Raw genomic sequence first — 20090 nt, forward strand, 5'->3', positions numbered from 1 at the left:
GTAGATATAGTAATTTTCAGGAAAAAAATTTGGCACTTTTAAAGAGACTGTTGATTTTACCAAGGAAACAAACATAAACATATTTATTTCCATATCAATTTATTTATAAATATATACTCATGTGATAACCAAAGACAAAATTTAAATCGAAAAATCAACTGTAATTCAATAGTTTCACACACTTACAGACTGTTTTTTTTCTTTGCTTTTTTTAGTCTGAATCTTTTCTTTTCTTCAAATAAGGAGCAGAGGAATGTAGAGCAGACACTATCAGAAAACATCAGCCACTGAGATCCAGGTTGGAAGGTCCCTGCAGTACTTTGGAAGTGGTGGCACCCAGGGATTGAGGCAGAGAAGAGGGAAAGAAGCAAAAATGAAGAGAGGGAAATGGAGAAGAGGAGGGGGAAAGAGAAGGAAAGAGAAAAAAAAAGAAAGGAGAGAAATAGTGTGAGCAAACTGCCTAGAAATTTAGAATGCATGGTGAAGGCAGGTAGAAATCATATAATTGTTTATTAGTATTAACTCTGGGCCACCCATTTTCCTAAAGAAACATCACATGTAAATGTGTTTTTCTTTCAAAGTGAGGATTGTAATCTAAATTTTTGAGTAAGCAAAGTAAAGTCCCAGAATGTCAGTGGACCTAAAATTATGAGCCTATAACCGGCAAAATTAGATTACAAATAAAAATGTGTCTAACAGAAAACCCTACTTTCTGATAATGATATCTCTAGTACATTTATACTGGCTACCACTTTATGGTTATAGCGTAAGTTTCTCTGAACAATAAAGAGCAATTAGTTGATTCCTGCACTTCATTAGTGGCATAGAAAGAGAAGAAAGTGATGGGAAATTTAAAATACTGGCAAAATCTACAAAAACTCTGATAATTAGAGAAAAAATAATATAAAATGAACAGTCTTTGGTACCAGGAATTACCAAGCATTATAAAGGAAAAATAACTTGTCTTCTACTCAGCCACTTACGTGCAAAGAATAACCATCTACCCTTGACAATCTACAGTACTAGCATGATAATGGCTCTTCTGAGGCAAAGTTTCAGTCTATAGCACTGGCACAATGGATGGAAACACGCAGACCAATTGCTTTCAAAGCCATTTAATTTCCTTAGTTAGATCTGGAACTAATCAATTTGCCTGCTTTATTATGAGAAAAAGTTTATATTTTGGGCCAGGCACGGTGGCTCATGCCTGTAATCCCAGCACTTTGAGAGACTGAGGTGGGCTGAGCATGAATGAGGTCAACAGATAGAAAGCATCCTGGCCAACATGGTGAAACCCCGTCTCTACCGTAGTCCCAGAAACTCGGGAGGCTTAGCCAAGAGAATCACTTGAACCCAAGAGGCAGACGGTGCACCACTGAGCCAAGATTACACCACTGCACTCCAGCCTAGTGACAGAGTGAGACCCTGTCGCAAAAAAAAGAAGAAAAGTTTATATTTTAATTATATTGTTTGATCATTTTATAATCTAACAATTTAACAAGTATATATTGCCCTTTAACATATTTCAGGAATGAGAAGTATTTAAGGCAGATGGCTGATAATCTTAATTCTGGAAGTGGTGAGTTAAGTGGCAGTTTACAGTGTGTTCAGTGCAACAGGAGCACGTTGTTACTTTATTTTACTGTCCAGGTAGTCAACTGTTGAGCAAGTGTGGTCAAACCGTGCTGCTATTTTTTTTTCCTGTTTATATTTTGAATTACTTATCATGAGGATGAATTATCTATTGATTTACTCTATTGTCTAATGGCATTTTTGTCTGTTTTGATTATCCAAAGTATTACATTAAATGTTTAAATGCAAATACACTTAGATTACAGAACACATTATTCCTGAAACGTTAACATGAAAACATTTTTGTAATTTAGCATTCACTAGTAACTACCATCTTCATCATCTCATAAACCATCAGAACATCATTTTGAAACATGAGCTTTATAACATACAGATTATTAGAAAAGAGCTGATAATATTAAATCACAAAGTAATTGAAAAATATCTAGGAATCAATAATTTGATTGATTTTACTAAATAGTACGTTGGCCTAATAAAAAAATGTTAATGCCTCATTAAGACTTTTTGATTTACTGTAGTTTTCAAGAGAAGGATTGAGACCAATTCTGGAAGGAATGTTTTTCTTATGCTAATAACTCAGCAGCTGATAGAGGACAAAGTCTGTCGCATATTTGAACAAAGGCTTTCCTGTTTTGAGATGAAGGTGCGTGCAGGTCACTCTGTGGGGCAATAGCAGGAGAGGATTTCCAGGGAAAACAGCACTGCAATCCAGGGTGTCGCTTCTTCGTCACAGGGGTCAGTAATCACAGGGAGAGTAACCATCTCCCCATTTGTTCTTGGAAGTTGGGGAAAGGCCCAAAGAATGGATGCTAATAATATTTGTGGGGAAACTATGCGTAAAATGTTCACTATATATTATAAACTGTAGGTATATGAAGCAAGAAAATTATGTAAAAAATACAGAATCAATTTAGAATTAGTTTCTATTAATTAACACAGACCCCATTCACACTTAGATCTATAGTGATGTGTCCATGCTCATCATTTAAACAGACTTGCTTCCAGAGCATCACTGTGTTCTAGACATAAAAGTTATGAGTCCAACAGGAATGTGCAGAGATGCAGCAAGAAATTCAGTCTAACTGGTTATATTTCACTGGAAGTGCTGGTAAATCACTAATGAAGCGACCTTTCTATTCAGCCTGTTTTGCACAAAAGAACCTGTTTCCAATATGTATTTAGAGGTTACAAAATGTGTCTAAGTGATTATTTTACATCATGTAACATTACATCAAACAAGAGAAATATCCTTTGATCAATTTAAGTCTGATGAAGTCACCAGTGTTCTCAGAAATTTTCTTACTAGATGAACAATGTTTTTGATGGGTTGACTTCCATCACGGAATTCATTCTCCTGGGTCTGTTGCAACACACCCCAACGTACTTCTGTCTCTTTGCACTTATCACCTTGCTATTTCCTGCCACACTGACTGGAAACAGCCTCCTGATCCTGCTCACCGTGGCTGATCCTCGTCTTCACACCCCCATGTATTTTTTCCTTTGGCAGCTCTCTTTCATGGACATCCTGTTCACACTTGCCGTTGTCCCTAAGATGATGTCTGACTACCTTCTGCACAACAGCATCATCTCTGTTTCTGGCTGTGGGACCCGGATTTTCCTGGGACTGGCCCTAGGTGGAACTGAGTGTATCCTCTTGGGCCTCATGTCCTATGACCAATATGTTGCCGTCTGCAAGCCTCTGCACTATCCTCTCCTCACGAACTGGCCCCTCTGCAGGCAGATGGCTGTGGGCTCATGGATGAGTGGTGCTTTCAATGCCATGGTACATACTGTCTACACCTTGAGATTCTCCTTCTGTGGACCCAGAGAAATCCATCATCTCTACTGTGAACTTCCCAGTGTCCTGCGTCTCTCCTGTGAAGACACCTTGACTTATGAGACAGGGGTGTTGATCAGTACCATCATTTGGCTTCTTATTCCATTCCTGGTCATCCTTTCCTCCTACACACTCATCCTGGTCACCTCCAAATGGTTTCTGCTGAGGGTCAGAAGAAAGCATTCTCCACCTGCTCATCTCATTTGACCATGGTCAGCTTACATTACGGTGCCATCATTTTTATGTAGATGAGGCCAATCTCTTCCCATACTTCAGGCCAAGATAAAGTGGTATCTGTTTTCTACACCATTCTGACACCCATGCTCCATCCCATGATCTACAGTCTTTGAAATAAGGATGTGATGGGTGCCTTGGGAAAAATTCTATGGAAGTGTCCATTACATTCTAAAGTCTGACTATAAAGATTCAATGGTTGTTGTATGTTCTTGGATATAACTATTGCTTTTACTGTATGGTGACTTTTTAACTATCTGGTAGAGTAAGAAACATATAAGTCTGTTGGGCAACGTGTTGTATTCAGTCAATTAACATAAACTAAGCTTGTTCTCTAAGAGATAGACCTAAATAGAGCACAATGCTATAAAACGTCATTGAATTACTTTTTTTTTGACAAAGTTGTGCTCTGTCACCAGCCTGGAGTGCAGTGGCACGATCTCAGCTCATTGCAACCTCTGCCTCCTGGGTTCAAGCAATTCTCCTGCCTCAGACTCCTGAATAGCTGGGACTACAGGTGTGCACCACCATGCCCAGGTAATTTTGTATTTTTAGTACAGACAGGGTTTCACCATGTTGGCCAGGATGGTCTGGATCTCCTGAACTCGTGATCCACCCACCTCAGCCTCACAAAGTGCTGGGATTACAGGTATGAGCCACCGCACCCAGCCATTGTATTGCTTTTTGTATTGAGAACGCAGTTCAAATAATAAATTCCAAATCTAGAGCACCAATTAAAAAAAGAAGTCTAGAAGCCATATTATCGCCAGGCAATAATCAGAAACATGAACCCAGACTTTCGTGTGAAAGGACAGGAAGAAAGCAAGGTAGCAGGAATGGGAGGCCTTCCCACTGTGTTTAACCCCACCTTGGCACCAGCGACAGAAGTATGAACACCTTATGCCATTAAAGCCTCACTGTTTGGGGGTGCTCCATCAGAAAGCTGTAGCTTCTAGGCTTTTTCTCCCTGCTGGCTTAGAAATAATCCCAGCACTTCGGAGGCCAGGGTGGGCAGATCACGAGGTCACGTGTTCAAGACTAGCCTGTCCAACATAGTAAAACCCTGTCTCTACTAAAAATACAAAAAAATTAGCCTGGCATGGTGGCAGGTGCCTGTAATCCCACTTACTTGGGAGGCTGAGGCAAGGAGAATCACTTGAACCTTAGAGACGGAGGTTGCAGTGAGCCGAGATCGCACCATTGCACTCCAGTTCCGACAAGAGGGTGAGACTTCGTCTCGAAACAAAACAAGAAATCAACCTTTTACAATTTGCTAACAGTATCAGAATCCCTGAGCCTTGGTGTCCCGTTAAGTGTATTACAGCCTTGGGCAATGATCTCAGTAATGGTATCATTGATTGATTGTTACTGTTGCTAAGTTAATATTATGAACTGAAAATAAGCCACCATTGTGCCTCATAACTGCTGTGTAAATGCATATTCATCAAGTTTGTAGTCTCAGCTAACACCATTTTAGAATCTAAAGGCAGATGAAGAGACCCTGATGCTATGCAGGAAAAGAAGAAATCAGGATGGAATATCGCATTTGCTCTCTGAGCTACACAGCGAGTATGAGGGAGGAAATGTAACTTAACTTGTCTCAAGGATGCTCAGCAAGACAGCAGCTAACAACTCAAGTAGAAAGAATGAACAGCCATGCCTCTAACCTTGTATGCTTTCTTCTAGAATTTCAAGTTCATGGCACAAAGCCTTTACCGCGGCAGGTCAAACAGGGGCTAGGACAAAAGGGGCCCTCTCCTAAGTCCCCAGCGTCCTCATCACCACCTCCCCTGGAGGACTGGATGAGGCACAGAGGTCATGAGGCAGTGAGTTCAAAGTGTAATAAGCCCGTGGCATAAAACCTACTGACCGGATGATAACATTATCAATTTGCAGACAAGTACAATTAATAAAGTTGTCTGTCTATTAACATAGCTAGACTAGTTTAGTGAGGAAACGTACCAGGCATCCATTTTTTTTGTCTCACCCAGTATCTAATGAAATCGTATAAGGTAATTTGTTTAAGTTTAGTATATCGGTTTCTGCACTTGTCAATTGTTACAAAATAATGTTATCCTCACAGTAATACCCTGAGGATTAAAAGAAAGTTTCCAGTAAAGGGCTTATTTGTGATTTTCTCTATCTCTTGACCCCATCTACGGTTATATATTCTTATTTTCATTCACATTCATTTAAGTATTTTAACTCTCATTTGAAAACAAATTTTTCTGTACCAGGACAAAGAAATAAAAATTAAATAGAAGAAATATCTAATTTTATTACCACCCCTATTTAAGTAGATAAATGGTGAGTCTACTCACTTAGTCTGTGTATTTTTCCACCCCATGAAGCATTTGTGCCAAAGACAGTGCTTAACGCATACTCAAGTGATCTTCCATATTTCCTGGCTTCCATGGAATTAAAGTCGTAGCTGTGTAAAAACCTATGCAAAGGTTTAGGAAAATGTAAATAACTAGATCAAATCTTTCTAAAATATATATAACTTCCTCAGTCAATATGAATTCTCTTGATATTAATTATTAAGAACTTTGAGATTATTTGACTGTGTTTTATTATAAAGCAGTGATCTGGAAACTAAAGTTATCTAAGATTGTCTGAAGTTTCCCATATGTGAAGAAATACATGACGTGCTATAATACTCTGAGGATACTCTCTGGAAATAGCACAGGTAGTCACAGGCTTCCTGAATGTGTTATGATTATCCACGTTTGTATCTGCATTCTGGTGATTTTTATTTCCTTTATACTTTACCTTCTGTACTTCACCACTCTGAAATGTTAGTTTATTTTTCAAGAACTGAACTCACCTAATCTCATGAGGCCCTACTTTTATTCACAGAAGGAAAAATAAAAATAAACTTCCGCCTATGAGTGAGAGTTGCATGTTCTTCACATGTCCCCCAAAACCTAAAATGCAATAAAATATCTATTAAAAATAATAATAATAATAATAATGAACTTGCCCCTCCCAGGCGTCCGAAGCACATATGGATTTGCAGCTGGTCAGTGTAAGGCTAATCCTCTGCTGAATCACTCCCCTTCCCCCTGCGACTCAGTGAAAACAGAGGAGTGTCCTGTGTGTGCCTCGTGATAACAGCCTCACTTGGGAACTGCTTTGTGGTCTGAGGCCTTCCTGTGGTTCTCACTGACCTACCCTCAGGCATATCGATTCCAACTATCTGCACGAGTCGGATTCTGATGCATCCCCGTTTTGGCCTCAAGAAACTCCTAGTGGGCTCTCCAAGCACCGGCACTGCACTGTGGGAAATGTGGGGCGGGGTCTTGGCATTAAGCTTCACACACTAGCTTGATCTCCACCTCTCACTTCCCCGGCACCAAAGGGCTTCTGAGCCCAGCCTCATCCTCCAGTGGCTCTTTGCTCCAGCTCACAGCTCAGGCAGGTGCCAAGACCCCGCTCGGCATGCTCAGGGCTGTGGCTTCTCCTGGGAACACAGGCAGCCATCCTGACCTGTCTATGCTTCTGAGGCCACCACACACCCTGGCCACTGCGGTCCCCTGAGGATGACTCTGCCCTGAGGCTCAGATCAGAAACATCTCTGGTTTCATGTGGCCACATTTCCTGCCCTTGTTTGTCATCCTCAGTGGGTCGTTGTCAGGCAGGGTCTAAAACGTCTTCTTTCCCTTTACCATTGTTTTGTTACCGCCCTTCACAGGCCAAATAAAGGTTCTTGACCACTCTTTCCCCACAGGCACTTCTTGTCCTCTGAGGAAGGTAAAATAAGCGCTTTGGTTTTCATATGCAAAGCTATGTTTTTTAATGTGGAAAACCAACTGTTTGGTCTTCAAAAAAGATCACTTTTTGAGTGTCTTGAAATGACAAATTTCATGCACTTTTAGTTTGACAAAATTTTCTTTGCCAGGGAATTTTAAACATTTTCTATTTCAAAACTTTGAACATGGTCCACATTACCATTAACTCAGTGATGGGAGAGCACGGAAGCATGACCAGGGATAAATATTGCATTAGTGTGCGTTTCCAAAATGACACACATCGTAGGGAGTAACACTCACTTTCCTTAATAATATACATGATTTTATCTGAAATTTCCAACAAAATGAGAAAAAAAATAATACCTTGTACTAAAAAGTTTTAATGATACCATTTAAATGGTGTGAAAAGTTAAATATTTCAGCCATATCCACTATGTATACATTATACAATTTAAAAATTTTTAAATCAGTTATATATAGGTATGTGTATGTTACACAGGTATGTGCATGTATGTGTCTTTAACTGAATTAATCCCAATTTATTTATTTTTTTTTTAATTTTTTATTGCATTTTAAGTTTGGGGGTACATGTGTAGAACATGCAAGACAGTTGCGTAGGTACACACATGGCAGTGTGCTTTGCTTCTTTTCTCCCCTTCACCCACATTTGGCATTTCTCCCCAGGCTATCCCTCCCCACCTCCCCCTCCCGCTGGCCCTCCCCTTTTCCCCCCAATAGACCAGTGTTTAATAATCCCCTCCCTGTGTCCATGTGTTCTCATTTTTCATCACCCGCCTATGAGTGAGAATATGCGGTGTTTCATTTTCTGTTCTTGTGTCAGTTTGCTGAGAACGATGTTCTCCAGATTCATCCATGTCCCTACAAACGACACAAACTCATCATTTCTGATTGCTGCATAATATTCCATGGTGTATATGTGCCACATTTTCCCAATCCAGTCTATCATCGATGGGCATTTGGGTTGATTCCAGGTCTTTGCTATTGTAAACAGTGCTGCAATGAACATTCGTGTGCATGTGTCCTTATAGTAGAACGATTTATAGTCCTTTGGATATATACCCAGTAATGGGATTGCTGGGTCAAATGGAATTTCTATTTCTAAGGCCTTGAGGAATCGCCGCACTGTCTTCCACAATGGTTGAACTAATTGACACTCCCACCAGCAGTGTAAAAGTGTTCCTTTTTCTCCACATCCTCTCCAGCATCTGTTGTCTCCAGATTTTTTAATGATCGCCATTCTAACTGGCGTGAGATGGTATCTCAATGTGGTTTTGATTTGCATCTCTCTGATGACCAGTGATGATGAGCATTTTTTCATGATTGTTGGCCTCATATATGTCTTCTTTTGTAAAGTGTCTGTTCATATCCTTTGCCCACTTTTGATTGGGCTTGTTTGTTTTTTTCCTGTAAATCTGTTTGAGTTCTTTGTAAATTCTTGATATCAGCCCTTTGTCAGATGGGTAAACTGCAAAAATTTTTTCCCATTCTGTTGGTTGCCGATTCACTCTAGTGACTGTTTCTTTTGCCGTGCAGAAGCTGTGGAGTTTGATTAGGTCCCATTTGTCTATATTGGCTTTTGTTGCCAATGCTTTTGGTGTTTTGTTCATGAAGTCCTTGCCTACTCCTATGTCCTGGATGGTTTTGCCTAGATTTCCTTCTAGGGTTTTTATGGTGCCAGGTCTTATGTTTAAGTCTTTAATCCATCTGGAGTTAATTTTAGTGTAAGGTGTCAGGAAGGGGTCCAGTTTCTGCTTTCTGCACATGGCTAGCCAGTTTTCCCAACACCATTTGTTAAACATGGAATCCTTTCCCCATTGCTTGTTTTTGTCGGGTTTATCAAAGATTGTATGGTTGTAGATATGGTGTGTTGCCTCCGATGCCTCTGTTCTGTTCCATTGGTCTATATCTCTGTTTCGGTACCAGTACCATGCTGTTTTGATTACTGTAGCCTTGTAGTATAGTTTGAAGTCCGGTAGTGTGATGCCCCCCACTGTGTTCTTTTTGCTTAGAATTGACTTGGCTATGCGGGCTCTCTTTTGGTTCCATATGAAGTTCATGGTGGTTTTCTCCAGTTCTGTGAAGAAAGTCAATGGTAGCTTGATGGGGATAGCATTGATTCTGTAAATTACTTTGGGCAATATAGCCATTTTTATGATATTAATTCTTCCTAACCATGAACATGGAATGTTTCTCCATCTGTTTGTGTCCTCTCTGATTTTGTTGAGCAGTGGTTTGTAGTTTTCCTTGAAGAGGTCCCTTACGTTCCTTGTGAGTTGTATTCCAAGGTATTTTATTCTTTTTGTAGCAATTGAGAATGGCAGTTCGTTCTTGATTTGGCTTTCTTTAAGTCTGTTATTGGTGTAGACGAATGCTTGTGATTTTTGCACATTGATTTTATATCCTGAGACTTTGCTGAAGTTGCTTATCAGTTTCAGGAGTTTTTGGGCTGAGGCGATGGGGTCTTCTAGGTATACTATCATGTCGTCTGCAAATAGAGACAATTTGGCTTCCACCTTTCCTATTTGAATACCCTTTATTTCTTTTTCTTGCCTGATTGCTCTGGCTAGAACTTCCAGTACCGTATTGAATAGGAGTGGTGAAAGAGGGTATCCTTGTCTAGCGCCGGATTTCAAAGGGAATGCTTCCAGTTTTTGCCCATTCAGTATGATATTGGCTGTTGGTTTGTCATAAATAGCTTTTATTACTTTGAGATACGTTCCATCCATACCGAGTTTACTGAGGGTTTTTAGCATAAAGGGCTGTTGAATTTTGTCAAATGCCTTCTCTGCGTCAATTGAGATAATCATGTGGTTTTTGTTTTTAGTTCTGTTTATGTGGTGAATTACGTTGATAGACTTGCGTATGTTGAACCAGCCTTGCATCCCCGGGATGAATCCTACTTGATCATGATGGATAAGTTTTTTGATTTGCTGTTGCAATCGGCTTGCCAATATTTTATTGTAGATTTTTGCATCTATGTTCATCATGGATATTGGCCTGAAGTTTTCTTTTCTCGTTGGGTCTCTGCCGGGTTTTGGTGTCAGGATGATATTGGTCTCATAGAATAATTTGGGAAGGATTCCTTCTTTTTGGATTATTTGGAATAGTTTCAGAAGGAATGGTACCAGCTCTTCTTTGTGTGTCTGGTAGAATTTGGCTGTGAACCCGCCTGGACCTGGGCTCTTTTTGTGTGGAAGGCTCTTAATTGCTGCCTCGACTTCTGCCCTTGTTATTGGTCTATTCATAGTTTCAGTTTCCTCCTGGTTTAGGCTTGGGAGGACACAGGAGTCCAGGAATTTATCCATTTCTTCCAGGTTTACTAGTTTATGTGCATAGAGTTGTTTGTAATATTCTCTGATGATGGTTTGAATTCCTGTGGAATCTGTGGTGATTTCCCCTTTATCATTTTTTATTGCATCTATTTGGTTGTTCTCTCTTTTATTTTTAATCAGTCTGGCTCGTGGTCTATTTTGTTGATCTTTTCAAAAAACCAGCTCTTGGATTTATTGATTTTTTGGAGGGTTTTTCATGTCTCAATCTCCTTCAGTTCAGCTCTGATCTTAGTTATTTCTTGTCTTCTGCTGGGTTTTGAGTTTTTTTGGTCTTGCTCCTCTAGCTCTTTCAATTTTGACGATATGGTGTCAATTTTGGATCTCTCCATTCTTCTCATATGGGCATTTATTGCTATATACTTTCCTCTAGAGACTGCTTTAAATGTGTCCCAGAGATTCTGGCATGTTGTGTCTTCGTTCTCATTGGTTTCAAAGAACTTCTTTATTTCTGCCTTCATTTTGTTGTTTTTCCAGTCAACATTCAAGAGCCAGTTGTTCAGTTTCCATGAAGCTGTGCAGTTCTGGGTTGGTTTCTGAATTCTGAGTTCTAACTTGATTGCACTATGGTCTGAGAGGCTGTTTGTTATGATTTCAGTTGTTTTGCATTTGCTGAGCAGTGCTTTACTTCCAATTATGTGGTCAATTTTAGAGTAGGTGTGATGTGGTGCAGAGAAGAATGTATATTCTGTGGATTTGGGGTGGAGAGTTCTGTAAATGTCTATCAGATTTGCTTGCTCCAGGTCTGAGTTCAAGCCCTGGATATCCTTGTTGATTTTCTGTCTGGTTGATCTGTCTAATATTGACAGTGGAGTGTTAAAGTCTCCCACTATTATTGTGTGGGAGTCTAAGTCTCTTTGTAAGTCATTAAGAACTTGCCTTATGTATCTGGGTGCTCCTGTATTGGGTCCATATATGTTTAGGATTGTTAGCTCTTCTTGTTGTATCGATCCTTTTACTATTATGTAATGGCCCTCTTTGTCTCTTTTGATCTTTGTTGCTTTAAAGTATATTTTATCAGAGATGAGAATTGCAACTCCTGCTTTTTTTTGTTCTCCATTTGCTTGGTAAATCTTCCTCCACCCCTTTATTTTGAGCCTTTGTGTATCCTTGCATGTGAGATGGGTTTCCTGGATACAGCACACTGATGGGTTTTGGATTTTTATCCAATTTGCCAGTCTGTGTCTTTTGATTGGTGCATTTAGTCCATTTACATTTAGGGTTAATATTGTTATGTGTGAATTGGATACTGCCATTTTGATGCTAAGTGGCTGTTTTGCCTGTTAGTTGTTGTAGATTCTTCATTATGTTGATGCTCTTTAGCATTTAGTGTGATTTTGGAATGGCTGGTACTGGTTGTTCCTTTCTATGTGTAGTGCCTCTTTTAGGAGCTCTTGTAAAGCAGGCCTGGTGGTGACAAAATCTCTGAGTACTTGCTTGTTTGCAAAGGATTTTATTTTTCCTTCACTTATGAAGCTCGGTTTGGCTGGATATGAAATTCTGGGTTGAAAGTTCTTTTCTTTAAGGATGTTGACTATTGGCCCCCACTCTCTTCTGGCTTGTAGAGTTTCTGCTGAGAGATCTGCTGTGAGTCTGATGGGCTTCCCTTTGTGGGTGACCCGACCTTTCTCCCTGGCTGCCCTTAGTATTTTCTCCTTTATTTCAACCTTGTTGAATCTGACGATTATGTGCCTTGGGGTTGCTCTTCTTGCGGAATATCTTTGTGGTGTTCTCTGTATTGCCTGCAATTGAGTGTTGGCCTGTCTTGCTAGGTGGGGGAAATTTTCCTGGATGATGTCCTGAAGAGTATTTTCCAGCTTGGATTCATTGTCTTCGTCACATTCTGGTACGCCTATCAAACGTAGGTTAGGTCTCTTCACATAGTCCCACATTTCTTGAAGACTTTGTTCATTCCTTTTTGCGCTTTTTTCTCTGATCTTGGTTTCTCGTTTTATTTCATTGAGTTGATCTTCGACTTCTGATATTCTTTCTTCTGCTTGGTCAATTCGGCTATTGAAACTTGTGCATGCTTCGCGAAGTTCTCGTATTGTGTTTTTCAGCTCCTTTAATTCATTCATATTCCTCTCTAAGGTATCCATTCTTGTTATCATTTCCTCAAATCTTTTTTCAAGGTTCTTAGTTTCTTTGCATTGATTTAAAACATGTTCTTTTAGCTCACAAAAGTTTCTCATTATCCACCTTCTGAAGTCTAATTCTGTCATTTCGTCACAATCCCAATTTATTTTATTAGATATGTCAGGCAGATTAATGACAACTAGCAAATTGTGTAGTATTTGTAAGCGCAGTATAACTATGCACTTGTTCAATGTTAGTTTACAAAATATAGAACATTTCAAGAAAATAATACTTTTAGGAATCCAAATAAATAACATTTGGCTCGTTTCCCAATGAACTGATGATGACTGAGTCTGTGAAAATATCTGGACATTAACCAGACCTCTCCCCCAGCACTGGCCTAAGGCTGTCCTGGGGTATTAACCTCTCTTCCTCTATTGCCCTGGTCTCACGGAGCCTTACCAGGTGAACAAAACAAAACAACACATCTCAGAGCTAACCTCCATGTAGAGAAGCCTAGAGCCATGGATGCAGGTGTGCGTCCATACATGTGCCTGACAGATCCAGTACAGTATTGAGGGGTGAGTGTGTGCTTTTCCACAGAAAGTCCTCTTGGAAACTTGCTGAGTGGTGCGTGTGACACTCCCCAGAAATAAAAAAGATGATGACATTCTGGTTCTAACCTTTGTTTTTAGGAAGAAACATGTAAATGCTTTAGTAAACTTTGATTACAATTAATAAAGTGTTCCCTTGTGGCAAGAACTGGAATAGGTGACTGATGATTTCATCAACTGATTGACTCCACTGGAATTTAATGAGCATGGCATTGCCATATATGGTTCTTTAAAAATAAAAGTTAAGGAAGTAGATGGCCATTTCTGAACTTTAAAACAAAGTTTTCTTTGTGCGTTAAACATATACCTCGCCTTCAATTGAGAAGTTTTGTAACAAAAACTTATCTGTATTGCAAGTGGTTGATGTTAGGCATGAAATGAGATTCCTACCTGAGACTGTGGGTGGAAAGTGTAAGCGCCCGAGCAGGAGACTGAAGCCTCAGCCAGTTCCTGTTGAATAAATAGAACAGAAAGAAGAATACGGTTAGGAATAAGCAGCATAGGTGACTAGATATTTGTCTTATTGAACATTACGCCTTGATTAAAGCCTTCTTGTGCTTTATGCATGATTACCTGTGGTCAGCGACTTAAGAGTGGACACTATGGAATGTGGCCACGAGGCAAGAGCCTTAACACCTGGTGGCGATCAGCAGAGACAACCCAGGCCTCTGTCACACCCGCAGAAGGTGCTGGAGGGCATCTGAAGTCTCTGTGGCAGCGCCAGTGCCTGGGGAAGCACCTGCTGCTCAGCAGACCTCGGAAGGGAACGTCCCTGTCCCCGGGGAGCTGGAGAACACTCCACGCCCGCGCTCTGGCGGAAGGGCCAAGATCCTTCCAGAGGGACCTGCCTGTCTCCGTGCGGTGCTGCGCGATGTCGCCCATATCTGCGTCGCCTTCACTGCCCCTGCTGAACCGGTCCCCTTTTGTAGAGTAAGAAGTAGCACAGGCCGGGCGCGGTGGCTCAAGCCTGTAATCCCAGCACTTTGGGAGGCCGAGGCGGGTGGATCACGAGGTCAAGAGATCGAGACCATCCTGGTCAACATGGTGAAACCCCGTCTCTACTAAATATACAAAAAATTAGCCAGGCGTGGTGGCGCGTGCCTGTAATCCCAGCTACTCAGGAGGCTGAGGCAGGAGAATTGCCTGAACCCAGGAGGTGGAGGTTGTGGTGAGCCGAGATCGCGCCGTTGCACTTCAGCCTGGGTAACAAGAGCGAAACTCCGTCTCAAAAAAAGAAAAGAAAAGAAAGAAGTAGCACAGTTCCCGAAGCCTTGTTCGCACTCAATGGGCACAACACAACGTGCTGCCTCGTCCCGCTGCCCGCGCTGCGGCCACTCGCAGGCCCCGGCCAGTTCCTCAGACGCGTGACCTGCCTGACCCCGTCAGTCACCCTGGAGGACTCACCCTGCTCACCCTGACCCCTGTTCGGTGCAGGCACCCGGGGCCCTGCCGGCCTCCGACCCGGGCCCAGCTCTTTTTCTCTGGATCTCGGTGTACCGGGTCTTTAATACACCGTCTCTCGTCTCCGCGCAGGTAGAGAACGCTCTCTAGACCCAGCCCGGCTCGACCCTGCAGAGATATGAGGAATCAGACAAAATCTGCCGTCAGTACTGCTACAGATTTTTCCTGTTTGTAGTAAAATTAATGCTGATGCTTAATTCTCAATGTTTATGGAGGATCGAAAGTATTGTAAGGGGAAGATTTTGTAAACAGAATGTAGATAAGTTACTTTCTATTTCAATGGTGAGCAACAGAAAATAAGGAGTAAAAATAATTTAATATTAGTTTGTTTTCACATGTAAAAAATGGCTTTTTTAACTTTAAACATTTACTTGATATGATTGAATTCTTGTTAGAAAGATATTGAATCTTAATAAATTCATGGTTAAAATGGTATAACTAAAAAGATGCACACTTTTTAGTCAAAAAATCAGCTGTGATATCCCTGTGACCCTCTTCAAATCCCTCACTCACCTCTTCCTCTCTTATCTTTGATTCTACATTAATATTAAGAGGTTTTACCACAGAAAGCCCTTTATAGAAAATAAATGATGGGCAGTGACAGTAAAAGTGATTTCAAACATTGCTGTGACAACAGTGTGAATAATTGAGACTACTGTAAATTATGTATTCTGACCTCAGTTTAATATGCTGTGTCCTGTACTGAAAACCAAACTACACTGAATGAAAAGAGAACGAAGAAAGCAAATGATTTGCTGTTTTTCAGTGACTATGTCAGGAGTTATCACCGGTCACACAATGATCAAGGATGAACTGATTCCGTGCTTGGGAATCAAGAGACTGCAATTAAGTTTGTTTCAATTTTTTGAATATTTGAATATTTTGTCATCACAAGAAGAGAGAATATAGTATGATAAGATATTTTGAGAGAAAGAGACCACATTTACATAGATTTTATTACAGTGTATTTCTATAATTGTTCTATTTTATTATTTTTGTTAATTTCTTGTCTAATTTATAAATTGAAGGTTATCGTAAGTATGTATGGATCCAGTGAAATCGTGTGTATAAAATTCAGTGCTATCCTTAGTCTCAGGCATCCACGGGGGGTCTTGGACTGCGTCGATTGTGGGTGAGGGGGAACTACTGTATCTCACTCACTCTTGTGTCTCCCTTCAGGAAGGATCGTAGGAATGCCCCATGGAAGATTACAATCAAATGTCAGCTGATTTCATCTTGCTGGGGTTCTTCCCATCATCCAGACGCGGCCTTTATCTCCTCATTCTCATTGTTCTCATTTTCCTAATGGCTCTGGTTGGCAATGTGTCCACGATTCTTCTCATCTCTTCTCATCTTGGACAACCAACTCCACACACCAATGTGTATCTTAGTCAGCTCTTCCTCATTGACCTAAATTACATCTCCACTATTGTCCCCAAGACGTTTTCTGATTTTCTGTTTGGAAACAAGTCTATCTGCTTCACTGGGAGTGGGATTCAAAACTTCTTTTTGACTTCAGCAGATGCAGAAGCGCTGCTCCTGACATGAATGGCTTATGATCTTTATGTGGCTATTTGCATTACTCTCCAGTATTCCATCCATATGAGCAAAAGAGGGTATGATGATAAGCCTTACCTACACTTGTGCTCATGCTTTATATATGCTCCATATCCCTGTTGTGCAGCCAGGGCCATCAATCACTTCTTCTGTCATGTCCCAGCCATGGTGACTCTGGCCTGCATGGACACCTGGGTCTATGAGGGCACAGTGTTTTTGAGCGCTGCCATCTTTCTCGTGTTTCCCTTCATTGGTATTGCATGCTCCTATGGCCGGGTTCTCCTTGCTGTCTACCGCATGCACTCTGCAAAGGGAAGGAAGAAGGCCTATATGACCTGCAGCTCCCACCTCACTGTAGTAACTTTCTACTATGTGCCTTTTCTCTACACCTATCTACGTCCAAGATCCCTGCGATCTCCAACAGAGGACAAGGTTTTGGCTGTCTTCTACACCATCCTCACTCCAGTGCTCAACCCCATCATCTACAGCCTGAGAAACAAGGAGGTGATGGGGGCCCTGACACGAGTGAGTCGGAGAAACTTCTCTGCAAAAATGTAGACAAACTTTCTGCCCTAGAGTCCAAGCACTAGCTTCAAGTCAACTTAGCAGTGTACAGCAGTTATGGAAAATAATATTCCATGCCCACAGTGTGGAACAAAAATTATGCTAGAAGGTATTTTAAAATGTAGTTTTCACATTACAATTGCATAAATCAAGGTATGAATATTTTTGTATATGTTTCTTTTTATCAAAATGTAGATCATATATTTTCCAGTTAATTGTAGGCAATTGGGTTTCGTTAATGTGAAGAAATCAAAATAATAAATGTCCAAACCAATCATATTATTCAGCATAATAGTTATATCATATGTTGTTTATCTCTCATTATTATTAAGAAAAGAGAACAATGAATTATTTAACATTTGAATATAAAATAGTATTTTATTTACTCTCAACTGGTAGGTATAGCTTCCTTATTTTCCTAAAGTAATGATTTATTAATATGTTTACCTCAGGATTAATAATTAAGTTTGGGGAGAAGCAATTTGTCTTTAGAAAAACAAGAGTTTCTTTATAAGAGTTTCTGTAGAAGTTACAGGGTACTGAGTGTGGAGTAGATTACTTGAACCATTTCTCAGTCATGTCACAACACACTCAATTTTTGCCTCCTGAGTAGCCACTGGTATTCTCATACAAGACATTCTCTCTGCACAATTTCATTTCTACTTACTTTTCTCATAAATCAACAGGTCTACAGAGCTTGGGTTGGGGTTGGCTTCTCTGCTCCACTGTTTTTATACCAGCTTAGGCATGTGCCTAAAAGGGCCAACATTATTTCCATAAGAGTTATCTGCTTAGGTCCATTCTCTGAGTGAAAGGCCATTGCTCTCCAGAAAAGCCCATTCCTGAGAAACTTTAAACCTCTGAGGAGAGGAGACAAGAAGGAAGGAGGAATGAACAAGCAAGGAAAGCCCTGGATTATCCAAGCGACAGCAGTGATGAATGACTGAAATGCACTGAACCTTGAACAAGACAGATTCAAACCGTGAAGGTCCACTTACCTGTGGATCTCCTTCTGCCTCTGCCACTCCTGAGACAGCAGGACCAACCTCTCCTCGTTTTCCTCCTCTTCAGTCTACTTAACTTGAAGACAAGGATGAAGACCTTCATGACAAACCACTTTCACTAAATACACAGTAAATATAGTTTCTCTTTCTGTTGATTTTCTTTTTCTGGCTTACTCTACTGTAAGAATACAGTACACAGGACATATAAGACACAAAGCATGAGTTCATTGACTATTTATGTTATAGGTTACCATTAGTCAGGTTTCGGGGAGTTCAAAGTTATACCCAGATACGTTTTATTTCAACTTCTATTTTAGATATGGGGGTACATGTCATGGGAATACTGCATGTTGCTTAGATTTAAAATGCAGATCCTGTCACCTGGTAGTGAATGTAGTACTCAATGGGTAGTTTTTAATCCCACCCTCTACTAATGCTCAGTATCTACTGTTACCATATTTATTTCCAGGTGTGGTCAAATCCTACTTCCCAATTAAAGTGAGAACATTCAGTATTTGGTTTGCTGTTCCTGAAACAATTTGCTTGGAACGATGGCCTCCAGCTCCATCCATGTAGCTTGCAAAGGGCATGTTCTTACTTTTTTTTTTATAGCTGTATAGTATTTCATGGTATACATGTACCACATTTTCTTTATCCAAATCACCGCTGATGGACACCAACGTTGATTGTAGGTCTTTGCTATTGTGAATAGTGCGGCAATGAGCATATGAATGCATGTCTCTTTTTGGTAGAATGACTGTGTGTGTGCGTGTGTGTGTGTGTGTGTGCGTGTGTGTGTGTGTGTGTGCATAGTGAGCACTGGAATTGCTGGGTCAAATGGTATCTCTGCTTACATGTTTTGAGAAATCTCCAGACTGCTCTCCATTAGTGGCTGGGATAAATTACATTCCCACCAACAATGTAAAATAATTCCCTTTTTTCTGCAGCTTCACCGTATCTGGCATTAGTGACGTGCTCTTTTCCTCGAGCCCAGATGCTGCTTGAGTACCTGCTCCACATTCAAAGGATTCACACCTCAAAGCATGTGTAGCTGTTCTTAGCCCACTGCATTTTCACATAATAATTACAGTCAGCCTGCAAAGTGTCTACAGGAAAACAGTTTTGTGTTTCAGTGTGATTTCATATAATCTACAGCATAATTTGTGGAATAATAATTTTTTTCTATATCAAATCTCCTCATTCATTAATGAAACATAGTTTACTACATATATGTCTATTTATGAGGAGCAGCAACCCATCCATATCTCAGTGAATATTCATGGGAATGAATTTTTTTTTAATGATTCACCTGGATGTTTTTTTTTTGAGACACCATGTTACTTTGTTGCCTAAGCTGGGTTAAAACACCTAGGTGCAAGCCATACTGAAACCATCAACATAAAATAAATAAAATTAAATTGCTAGGTTTTGAAACAAAAGCATACACTTTTAGCAGAATAATAAACTAAGTATTAACCAGCTTGCCCTATAGTCCACTTCTGTATGGCTGCTTACTGTTTAAAAGTCATGTAGCCCCTGTTCACAAGGTCCAAACTTCCCTTAATTGGTGCAGTGGCGTGATCTTGGCTTACCACAACCTCCGACTCCCTGGCTCAAGCAGTTTTCCTGCCTCAGCCTTTCAAACAGCTGGGACCACAGGCATGAGCCACCGTGCTCAGATAACTTTTTTTTTTTTTTTGTATTTTTAATGGAGATGGAATTTCACCATGTTGACCAGGCTAGTCTCAAACTCCTGATCTCAGGTGATCCGCCCACCATGGCCTCCCAAAATGCTGGGATTATAGGCGTGAGCCACTGCACTTGGCCAACTGCTTCTTAAAGTATCATCATTTTTAATTTTAGGAAACTTCAAGTTTTCTATATAAAATGTTATTCAGTCCTATTGGTCCACAGCTGAGTTCAAGTGATGAACGTCTTACTTAATTTTCAGTCTCATTGACCTAATATTGACAGTGAGGTTTTAAAGTCTCCCACTATTATTATGTGTGAGTCTAAGTCTCTTCGTAGGTATCCAAGGACTTGCTTTA

At 40.4% G+C, this 20090-nt stretch overlaps 1 pseudogene; it reads left to right on the plus strand.

Moving 5' to 3' along the window:
• Window positions 1-15874: 15874 nt before the first annotated feature.
• LOC100414123 (olfactory receptor 2L3-like) lies at window positions 15875-17185 on the plus strand (annotated as a pseudogene).
• Window positions 17186-20090: the final 2905 nt, after the last annotated feature.

Source organism: Callithrix jacchus, chromosome 19, assembly GCF_049354715.1.
Source record: "Callithrix jacchus isolate 240 chromosome 19, calJac240_pri, whole genome shotgun sequence".
NCBI classification, from domain to species: domain Eukaryota; kingdom Metazoa; phylum Chordata; class Mammalia; order Primates; family Cebidae; genus Callithrix; species Callithrix jacchus.